At 41.8% G+C, this 12,022-nt stretch overlaps 1 long non-coding RNA gene across 1 annotated transcript in view; it reads right to left on the bottom strand.

Annotated features, from left to right (window-relative positions):
* Positions 1-9,012: 9,012 nt before the first annotated feature.
* LOC131877906 (uncharacterized) overlaps positions 9,013-12,022 on the bottom strand; it is a 5,365-nt gene continuing 2,355 nt past the window's right edge. The window contains exons 2-3 of the long non-coding RNA XR_009372927.1: positions 9,376-9,477; positions 9,013-9,308 (exon numbers count right to left, since the gene is read on the bottom strand). This is a non-coding gene — a long non-coding RNA (uncharacterized LOC131877906). The remainder of the gene's footprint in view (positions 9,309-9,375; positions 9,478-12,022) is intronic.

Here is a 12,022-nt window from a genome sequence, read left to right as displayed (position 1 = left end):
TTGGGACTGTAAAGTGTTCAGAGAAGGTACGAAAGGTATCTGATACTGTACGTCTTCAAGAGTATCCATGAGCTTTGTCCCAACCCAGGATTTAGGGTCAATTCTAGTGACGGTAGGGGCTTAATGTGCGTTTTGAGAGCACCTTCAAGCCTTCTAGAATCCAGGCTAGTTCGAACAATGAAGTCCACATCTCTTCTTTCTCGGGCTCCTTCATTGTTTAATTTGTTTCCCTCCAATATTCGTAGGGAATACGTAGGCTTTGTTGATCCGGTAGCATCTTTCAAGTCAGACTTGGACAAATTTTTAGATAGCATTCCAGATCAACCCTACATTCAAGGACGAGCTCGGTCTGCCAACTCAAATTCGTTGGTAGACCAAATATCATATAAAAGGATATAGATTAAAAGGCAATAGATAGACGAATTATAACCTTTCATTTCATCAGTACTGGGGATTACAATCCCTGAAGTGGTTAGAAAAGCCCGTGAAAAAACAAAGCCCCCCCCCAAAAGAAAAATCCGGTTTGAGGATGGAAGTAGGACTAGTGCTGGGGCGAGTTCAGACTCAAGTCTGAGTCCTTTTAAAAGGATTTTTGAAAAGAATATCATTCTTTGGTTTGAATTTCGCAATATGAGTCCTTTTGTTCAACTTTAATTCAGTGAAAGACTCGAGTCCTCTGCTGGACTTGCCAATTTCCATTGTTTTGGAAAGCCGCCCTAAGATTGGCGGTTTTCGACAACAAGCTTGAATCGCCTTGAGTGCAAGTTGTTGAAAAAGGGCGGCTTTGCACTAGGATAGAAGACCAAGATTGAATCAAGTTTGAGGTTTGAAGTGGTACTAGGGCTGGGGCGAGTCCAGCGAAGGACTCGAGTCTTCCACTGAATTCAAGTAGAAAAACGAACACTCGTACACCAAAAACTCGCCCCAGCACTAGTCCAACTTCAACCCTCAAACCGGATTCAATCTCGGTTTTGCATCCTAGTGTAAAGCCGCCCTAAGATGGATCTTCAAGGTTCAACCACAAGATGCAATCCTGAGATTCAGTCTCAGAGACTCAAACCTTGACTTCCATCCTTGTGTGAAGGTATCCTTATCTCACGGTGCCCAAATCCATTAATTTAGAAAAATGGAAGAGGGGAGCAAAATGGTATTTCGTAATGAATAAAGCAAGACCGGGGCTATTAGAAAATAGTAAGCTGGAATTGTGTCACTGTTCATTTTGGGGCTTAATTTATGTTTAAAAAGTTACTATTTTCCAATGGAAAACAGACTTCCTCAAGCTATCCCTATTCAGCTTATTTTTCAGACCCGCCATTTGAAACATCCTCCAAGATATACTTTCAAGTGACAAATGAAAAAAGTTGACATGAGTTATTTGCTAGGCATATTGCCTGTAATTGTAATTTGAATCGTAATATTTTGATCACCATGGGTTGAAAATGATTTATTCTTTACATCATTTCTGGCTCAGTCACAATTGTGAAAGCTCGTTTTTTGACCTCAATGTACTCAAAGCGGCTTAACTGGACGACCTTGGAGATCGAGGAACAACAATCAACTAGTTAGATTTTCTGTCTGAAGTTCGTGCTGTGTTCAACAATGTCTTTGCACCGAGTTGTTGGTCTTTGACTGGTTTTACACTTATTTGACCCAAGTAATGATATGCAGCCAGTGCTCTACAATGAACATTTTTCTTGAGCATAGATACCGTGCACCGGCCTTCAGCACCTGATTACTCAATAATGAGGTCCAATGGCAAAGAGTTTGTAAAGTACTTGGCCAAATCGGTTTGTCCTGCGGTTGTGACCTTACATAAGGCCAAACTTGGTACCTACCCAATATTAGGGTCTTCCACTTATTTTTGGTGAAATTTGCATGCTCGGGTGTTCGTCTTTAACGCGTCATTGGTCAGTCAGTTTGCATAAAATGAACAAGGACAAGGTTGTTTCCTGACCTTCGAAGGATGGCCTACAGCCTGGCAAAACCAGTTTTTTGACCAAAATGCCGTGCAAAAAGTTATGCAACCATTCGTCGAACACCAAAAAATGGAGTGGCTTTGTAATTTGTTCGAATCATTGATATTTGAAATTTGCAGACTTAAGAGCGCTATCAAACATAGTGTGCAGAGGTTTTTAGTCATAGCATAGAGCGTTGTATTTTTGAAGTCTGTGGACCCATGGCTACAAACGGTATTAATACGGTTTTTGGATTGGTCAACTCCCAAGGGTCGATTTGCAAGACCTGCAGAAACCAAAATGATACCTCAATTATTCCAAGCCGAATAACACCCAAGCACTCGTCCAGGTCGACCCACCAATAACATAACAGTTGTTTAGTTACTCAATGTGAGTTCAAAACCGTAAACAAATTTTCTGACGCTCAAAGGACATCCCCTGAAGATAGGTTTAAATTCATGACGAAATCAAATAATTCCTCAAATTTTTGACACCTTATTTCTTAACCGTGTTGCCTTTTTAAGATGTTTCAATGGCCCAGACAGTTTTATCTTATCCTCCCAATTTGAAATCTGCAAATGATTTGCCCGTGACACATTCAATTTGCCCGTGAGAGCCGTTTTCCTCTACGCCGATACTGCACGAAAATATTACTACAGTAAGGAATCACTACCAACGAGGAAAAGTGTTCCACGTCCGCAGGTTTTGTTCTTAGAATAAAAAAAATGGGGACAGTTTTTTTAACATTAACGCCGACGTTTGTCACTCTTGATAATTGAATTTTAGCAATTTCAAATTTTGAGAGCACTCACTAGGTCGGGAGTTTGATAAATGAGAATTTGCCTTTTGTACAAGTACAAGATGACAGAGAAGTTTATTCCGGCAGGGTTTTTGATCATATATATCATCACAATCGATCTTCAAAGAATATCTTTTTTAAGTCATGGAGAAGCCTACCTTCTCAAAGCCTCCGCTTATAGTTTTTTAGAATGTTCCCTTCCAAGTTTCATAACTGTTCTACCTTCAGGCTTGCAATGTCTTTTGGCGCTTTATCTTAAGGTGCTCATTCGTAGACGAACCCAAGGCATTAAAACAGTACTACATCAATTTTGACAAACACTATCAAACTAACAAACAAACAACAAACACTAACCTAACCTAACCTAACATTTGAGGAATCACGTTGTTTTGGAGCTATTTTGATCGAGTCTCCAAATACCGTCCTTTGAGTTACAAGAAATATCTTAATGGCTTTGCAATCTCAGACAATAAATAAACAACAAGTGTTTTATTGGAGGATTTGCCTTGTGCTGTTTTTTACTTTAATTGCGGTTGGAAAATTTGAGGCATCATTTTGGTTTCGGCGACGCGTACAACTCGTCCTGTGGGAGCCGTTAAATCAAGAGGTAGTACGACAAGGGTGACAAGCCCTTGATTTTGGAAATTTTATACAAATGCTGTTTTACTGGTAGATTGACCGCTTGCTGTCTTTGACTTTAATTGCGATTGGAGCACTTGAGGCATCATTTTGGTTTCGTTTACCCACGTTTCCACGATCACAAAGAGGTCATACAGAAACTTGACAGCACGATTTTGAAGTCGCATCTGAAAAAAAGACTGGCAAGCCATGGAGGCGGCGGGCGATGTGAATGAAATGTTTAAAGTCTATGAGACCTAGATGTTCAATATCTTGGACAGTTTGGCTCCGGTCAGAGATTTTAAGATCACGGACACATATAGGCAAAACACTTCCAACAGGACCCTCGACCTCATGGCCAAACGTGACAGTGCATATAAAAGTTACGCGAGGTGTGATGACTCAGGAAGGAATATCATGTTCAAGAAGTATGCCACATTGAGAAACAAGGTCACATCTTCTCTGAGGAAAGACGCAAAAGAAGAATTGAGAGACAAGATCAGAAACTCGAGAAATGATTGTTAAGCTCTGTGGCAGCTTGCGAGGGAGAAGACTGGACAATGCAAGAGACCGAGTGGACAAGGCATTGAAGAGGAAACGGATTGTCCCCTGAGTGATGCCCGAGCAAGTGAAGTGTTCGGCGAGTTTTTCATCAACAAGTTGCAGAATCAGAGGAACAAAGTTGCTATTGAAGCACAGGAGAACCCTCTGGCTAGACTGAAGAAACAGAGCAAGGGAAAACATGCAGATGTCTTTCACTTTCATGAAATTTCTAAAGACACAGTTAGGTCTCTCTTTGAAACACTGAAACCCAAGGTCCCAAGGACTCGTGTGGACTAGATGACATATCGACAAGGACTTTAAAAGACATATCCGAAGCAATCATTGATACAAAAAGCACAGAAACACTACCTCGGCAGTCAACTGCCGTAAAGCCAAAGTAATGGAATTCAAGGAAATGGGATACAAGGTTGCACTGGCCACCTTTGATCTAAGCTCGGCTTACGATTGTCTGGACAGGGAGATTCTTGATGGAAAGCTTCAGAGCTTGAGATTCGATGAAACAACCAGGCGCTGGATCAAGTCATATCTATCAAACCGAAGACAGTCAGTCGGGGTTGGGACAGCGTCGCCCAATATGATGCCCGTCCCGTTTGGAACAGTGCAAGGAAGTGCGCTCTCTCCGACATTATTTCTCCTCTACATATCGGACATAGAACTGTGGATGAACTCCTAATTGAGCTGCTACTGTGATGATACCTGTGCCATTGTGAAGGCTGAGTCCCAGGACTAACTTCTCACTGAATTGGAGAGAACTGGTACCGAGCTCATGAGGTTTTTTGCTAGCAATATGATGGTTGCAAATGCAAAAAAACGAATTCGCCATTGTCGATGCCAGACTTGAAGATATTAGTCAGGCTAAGAAAAGCGTGGGCGGGGAATCTGTGAACGCCTCGAACACAGTGCTCTGGTTGGGACTCCAGGTCAAGAGCAACTTTACATGGACAGAGTTAATCAACGCACTTATGGTGGATCTTAACCGACGACTTGGACTCATCAGGAGACTGAGAACTTGGTTGGACAGGGATGATTTGCTCACTGTGACCAAAGTCAAATAAAAAATTATTACAAATAGGGTGTCCAGCTTTGGATTTCGGAAATTTTTAATTGTATCGCAATATTGCATACATTGTAAAATACTTCTCATTGGCGAACTGAAAGTTCTAGAGGTAAACTATTGCACTATTAGACTTGGGCCGAAATGATCCAGCCAGCTGATATTGTGAATGATATGAAAAAAGGCCCAAGGCTGAGAAATGGGCTCTCAGAGATATGAGGAATCACGTGGTTTCGGCACTACTTTGATCGAGTATCCAAGTACCGTCCTTTGAGTTATGATAAATATCTGAATGGTTTTGCAATCTCAGACAATAACTAAACAACTGCTGTTTTGTTGATGGATTGACCATGTGCTGTCTTTGACTTTTTTTGCGATTGGCACATTTGAGGCATCATTTTGGTTTCAGTGCCTCTTGCAAATTGTCCCTTGGGAGCATTCGAATAAAAAAGTAGTAAAATGATCTCTAGCCACAGGGGTCGAAGAAAATCAAAAGTGTATCGCAATATTGTTGTATCCATATCATATATTGATAATAGTTATCAGGGTACTTGAGTAAAATGCTATCTTTGTTTTGGACTTCTTGATTTCTAGAGTTGCTAGAGAGCGAAATTTGTTTTTGGGAAAGAAGACAAATTCGCTTACTAATAGATAATTCCTGATTTGCTTTGGGTTGGAACCTGGATTTCAATTGTATTCATGGTCAACAATGTCTCAAATACCGTCGTAGATGTTGGTGAAGATCTTTACAATGGGACCATTGGGTTGCTTCTAGAAGTTAAGTGGCCGCAGACACCTTCAGCTTATTGGAGAAAAGGCGCCTGATGCTAACTCCGGGGTCCTTGACAATTTGCGCTTTACGCTGAACAAGAAGCTCTCTTCTGAGCTCTGTTAAGATCTCCTCTGTTATCCAATGTCTTTTTCATAGCACCGACCGTGGTGCTGGAGTATTCAAATTTTCCTAACGCACCCTGTTTCATGTTAAACTATAACAATAAAAGATACCAGCGTTAACATAATAGTTCATCCACTTTTAGTGTAGCTTTCAAACCCTGCTTTTAAGGGAAGGCTTGCAAACTTGGGGTAGAGTAAAGACTAGCAAAGAGAGGCGCATTTGTTTCCTTTACAATTATGATCATTATTGAGGGTGAAGATAATCCAGGACAATTGATATTGACAGTCAGTAACGTCACTCACATGATCAATTCAGTTCATTACCCAAAAAGAGCTACTAACCAACAAAAAATTCATTTACGGCAATCATCAGTGAGTTGAGGATGGCATCAACGGATTATACCACACCAACAAGTCCACAAGTTGTACCACAATTCCATCTATGAAGCTCAAGAAATTAAAAATATTTCAGAAAAAATTGTGATTCCTCAAGGAATTTTTGTGCAACTGCATTGCAAATTGAGGAATCACTATTCGGACTTTGGTTTCGGCAAAGCGACAACTTTAGGTGCTACTGGGCCATGAAAGGCCAATGAATCCTGAATTGCCGTTGGATCACTGGCACATGGTCCAAGCAATGTCCCAACATGATTTGAACGTCAACTATTAAGCAAAAGGGCTCTAAGTCGTCCACATCCCTAAGGGGGGAAAATTTGAGGAATCATCCACAAAAATGAGGAAATTTGAATTGTTGACGACACCCCCATTGTAGTAAATGTGATTCCTCAAAAAATGATGCCTCACGGCCATGATTCCTCCTGGCTTTAAAACTCTCCCATAGTTCAGATCGCGACAACACGAGGCATCAAGCCCCGCCTCCTACGGCGCAACACTGTGCCAAAAGGAAGAAATATAGTTTCGCTCCGTTCTCAAAAAAGGCCATGAGGAATCGCTGTGAGGCATCATACAACGAATCTTTGTATTTTCGATATTTTGATGAGAAATTGGCACCCCTGACGTGTGTCTGCACTTGACAATTCAGGGTCCCGCCTGCCATCACTTTCCTATGACAAAGAAGAATACACAACACACTGGAAAATGTGGAATGAGCATATTCTATCAAACAAAACCCCATAAACGAATGTTCAAAGAATGGCATTGGCTGAAGTCGATTTCTACATAATAATAACAAGTTTGTTTGTAAAACAAGAAAAATGTCAAGAAGGTAAAGGCAATAAAATAGTTGACTAGAAGGTGGTATCACAATGAGTATGACTAGAATTGGATCAATGCACATGAAAAAAGGTAACAGGTGAGTTACAGATAGTACAAAGACAGGTAAGTAGAGGTAAGTGATGAAAATCTTGGTTCTTGCAGTAGATTGGATGGGCCAGATTGAACAGATCCTTTGTCAACTCCCGTCGCTGATGGCATTTGGCTGGGAGACGGACAAAGGTAGGTGACCGCCAATACTGCAAAGGAATGTCGGGCCAAGGACAATAATGTGTAAGCAAGTCCTTGACCGGGAAGGACAACTTGTGTCCGGATATCACCTCCGGAAAGGTCAGGTTCCCAACACTGTTGGACACTAACCTTGCCAGCCCGATGGCGAGGGGCTCGTTTTCGCATAGAAAATGCGTCCATACCTTATTGGCATATTGGGGCACGCACAGGTATCGTTTGAGGAACTTGGTGAAGGTGGCATCGGCGGATTTGAGGGCGGATTGGGCGGAGTTGGGAAGCCAAAGTGAAGGCCATAAAGGAAAATTGGAGAGATGTAGGTCCGGAAGAGTTGAAGAACTATTGGAAGGGGAGATTCTTGATAGGAAGTCTATTGTACATGTATCCGATCCTGGCCTTGGCTTTTCCTATTGATGATTTGAGATGGTTGGTAAAGGAGAGTTGAGCGGAGAATGTGAAACCGACATAATTAAATTTATTGACGATTTCAATCGGACTATGGTGGATATGGAAGGAGGTGGGAGGCAGACGACCTTTATGGAAAACCATGGCCTTCGTCTTGATGTTATTGACTTGAAGGCCGTTCTCTTGGCAATAACCGTGGAGTGCATTGATGGCATTTTGCAATTCCACGGCTGAATTAGCCAAGAGAACCAGGTCCTCTGCATATTGAATATATTGAATAGGAAAATGGTTGATGGTGGGCCTTGGTGAGCGAGGGCTTCGGGCAGGTCGGATACATAAAGATTGAAAAGAATTGGCGATATGGATCCCCTGCGGAAGGCCAATGGAAGTGAAGTAGCAGGGGGATAGGTCCGCACCAGAACGAATGGAGCATCTGAGTCCCGCATAGATGTTGGACAGCAGGACACAGATTGAACACGGAACTCCCCACAGTTGGAGTTTGAGGAATAACCGCGTTCGGTCCACACTGTCGAATGCTTTGGAAAAATCCACAAAGCATCCATACACTCTCCTCTTGTTGCTGATGTTGGAATGCACAATTTCATAGAGGAGAGTGGCTGCCGTGGTGGTTGAGCGGCTTCTCCGGAAACCGAATTGGAACTGGGGCAACGTTGTATAATGTATATACATCAGATTTTATTTTATAGTTATTTTTACGCCATGACATGACCAAGAGTCGCAATAAAAGGTTATCATTATCATTAATAACAAGTAGCTTTCCTTTGGTATAAAAACTGGTGATCTCCGGGAGAGACTTTAATTTTCCTTCAGTGCTGTGATCTCAGTACCCATCCCAGACACCCTGACATCAGATAACTAAACTTGAAGTGTCCCCACTACCTTATGATTACTTAGGGGAGGAGGACAAGTCAAAGCTGTAGTATTGACATCTCCTGTGATTGTTTTGGAAATGTTCAGTCTGAGATTACTGCTCGGCTACTGATCCACAGGAATCAGAGCATGTTATTAGAAAATGTGTGTCAAGCTTAACAAATTGCTTAAAATATCTCAGAATGCCACAACAATAAAAAGCATCTTTGAAGTTTATTTGCATCCTTATATGCATTCTGGGCTTGGTTTTTCGCATCTTCATTTGCATATTGAGGTCCTTTTTATGCAGGATTTTGAGAACCCTAAAGATTACACCCTAGAAGAGTAAGGAATCACCTTAGTGTTGATTGATTTCTGGTGATTTGCAGAGTTGAAGAAATGACACTTTTACAAGTCCAGTTTTATTATTTACAATGCAAAGCAAAGAGATTAATCTAAATCAGACCCAAAATCTGCAAGCGAGGGACACAGTTTTCAGTTCCAATATGTCATGAACATAAATAGAAGATAAGTTTTGTCAGAGGATTACATCTATTTAACAAAGCCCTCTTCCACCAAGGTTTGGCACTCGCCAAAGGGGCTCAAATCGCTACCAATCAGGCTCTCGGACACAGGCTTAGGAGTAAATTGAGCTGTTTCACTATTTAGGGAACCAGCAATCCAAAATCTGAAATGGAAACCCGAGCTTTTTTTGTAGTGCCATCTCGTTAGTGACGTGTTGTTTTTATCCTTACAAGCTATTAGGTTCTGGTTCCGTCGTAGGAACATAAAAAACCTCTGATGTCACGCCATTGTAGATCGTTATGACCATCCCAGAATCCACCATGCCAGGCACCCTAAAAAAAATCAAGAACGAGAAAATGAATAATGATTTTTTGAGATTGCCGCAATATTAAATAATGAGGCAAAAATGTCTTAACCTTTTCGTACCTACAGTCGGGAAGCAGGTTGCGTGACTCCAAGTTTTGAAGTTCCCTAGATTATAGCATTCAGGTTGCAGAACTATATTATGAACTTAGCGGGAAAATATTGTTCAAAGCAAATACGAGGGATGTCCAAACTAAAGCGAGACTGATGTTAGAACTAAAAAACTAACGAATTTTGAGGGAAATGCCCCAACCAAAAAAGAAAGGGCATGCTTTTTTTGACGACTTGTTAAATTTGACTTTTATTTTTTGACCTGTAATTTTTTTATTTGGCAACCCTTTGACTAACATATGATTGCGCCACCCCTGAACGAAATGGTAACAAATGAAATGGACGGACAGCACGTGACCATTCAATCCTTTGCCAAGGCTGGGAAGATGGCCACCAAGGCTCACCAACTTTTGGTCACTGCCTATGGAGACAAAGCCCTGTCTCGTGGGAACGTTTTCAAGTGGTTTAAGCACTTTCAAGATGGTCAGGAGGACTTTGAATCAAGACAGGGCAAACATCAAAAAGTACTCATTCGCACTAAAGATAAAGTGGATTCTGTGAAGAACCTTTTGGAACAGGATCGATGTTTGACAGTTCTGAGACATGGTATTGATGTCTGACATTCCCAAATCAACCGTGCATCTCATTCTTACAAATGATCTGAAGCTGTCCAAGGTCTCTGCAAGATGGGTTCCGAGACTGTTGTCAGATGACCACAAACAAGCCCATCTTCAATTCTCTTGCAACTTCATTAAACAAGAATTTACAAAAGGACAGGCATTCCTTCAGAAAATTGTGACCTGTGATGAAAGTTGGATAAGTTTCTACACGACTGAGTTAAAAAGCCAATCAAAACAGTGGCGTCCTAAAGGCTCCAAGGCCCCAATCAAAACAAAGGTTACTCCAATTGAGAAGAAGACAATGCTGATTTTGTTCTTTGATTCGCACAGGCCTATTTACCAGCACTACTTGCCCAAGGGGATGACCATCAACAGCAGCTACTACTGCAAAATCTTGGAAAGATTTTTGAGACATTTTCATGAAAAACGTCCGAAAAAGTTCGCATCAGGGTGGCTTCTTCATCAAGACAACGCAAGGCCCCATACCAGCAAGGAAACCATGGCCTTAATGACCAAGAAGAACATTGCCCTGCTTGGTCACCCTGCCTACAGTCCAGATCTGGCACCCTGTGATTTCTTTGTTTTCCCTGAGCTTAAAAAACACCTGGCTGGTCAACGCTTTTCAAATGAAAATGACCTCCAAGTGGCTGTGCAGGGGGTCCTGAGACAGCTTTCAGAAAATGGCCTCCTCCTCGTTTTTGAAAGGTGGCTTAAGAGATGTCAAAAGTGTGTTGAAGTCAAGGGGGTTTATGTTGAAAAATCTTAGAATATTTTTTTTTGGTGAAGTCACCTGATGCCAAGTTATTACACCAGTCTCGCTTTAGTTTGGACACCCCTCGTACGTTTCTTGTTTCTTTAGTTTTCACTTCAAGCCTCTGATCATGAACCAATTGGAAAAAGAGTTTTCTTTGATGGAAGAGGCCTAAGCATGGCAAATCAGTCAAGACATTGACCTAAACTTTTGTATTCTCCCAAGCCAAAAGAAATAATAGATGACATTTCATTGTGCTCAAAACCACAAAGGACAAAGGCAAGACCAAGTCAAAACTCCCCAAAAGCCCATGCTGTCAAGCCAGGTGCATATGTTTGGCTGTGTTATTATTTTATGCCTTTTACCAATTGATCTAATCAACTGAAAGATGTAGGTTCACATTCAGCCCAAGGTGCTTCTGTTGTCTTTGTGACCGATCGTCAAACAGCCGGCCAAGAGGGATGCTCTAATTATGAGGTGGACCATGGTTTTGGCTCGCGGTGGCCTTGACCACTCTCACCCCTTGGAACGACGAAACCTTCATCTCTCAAAAAAGATTCAGAAGAAAGAGATTCACAACGCTATTGAAGGATAACACAGAACAGGAGTGTCGAAATTACAGTACGACCATGATGCCAATCTTACCAATGATATTGGAAACTGCTTGGCCAAATCCACCAAAGACGGTGGTTTCACAATCCAAACCACCCCAACAATTGTTCCGTCCACAATCGAGTACATCATTCTAATATGATATGGATAAATGATGTACAGGATGAATGATTGTTCCCGGAACGGGTTTTGTCAAAATGTTAAGATAATGTATGTCATTATCTTGGGAAAATCCCAAAGTTGTTGGATTGCCCATTGTGTAGTCCGTTTGTCGGTCAGGTGTCGACCAAATGCCACCCTAATGCTCGTGAAGACGTCGTGATCCATCGTCGGCAATCCGGGAAACCCCTTGATGGCCAATGTGGCTAGCCTGACGAAAGGAGGTCAACCCTGGACATTGGTATGTGAAAATCCCTGTTGCGGTCAGATGTCATACAGGCGCAACGGTTTTACCCAAGAAACCGTCGCCGTCCACCAAGG

The sequence above is a fragment of the Tigriopus californicus genome, chromosome 3, assembly GCF_007210705.1.
Source record: "Tigriopus californicus strain San Diego chromosome 3, Tcal_SD_v2.1, whole genome shotgun sequence".
Classification (NCBI taxonomy): Eukaryota; Metazoa; Arthropoda; class Copepoda; order Harpacticoida; family Harpacticidae; genus Tigriopus; species Tigriopus californicus.
Note: the sequence above shows the minus strand (reverse complement) of the source record. Positions and strands in the feature narration are given on the sequence as shown.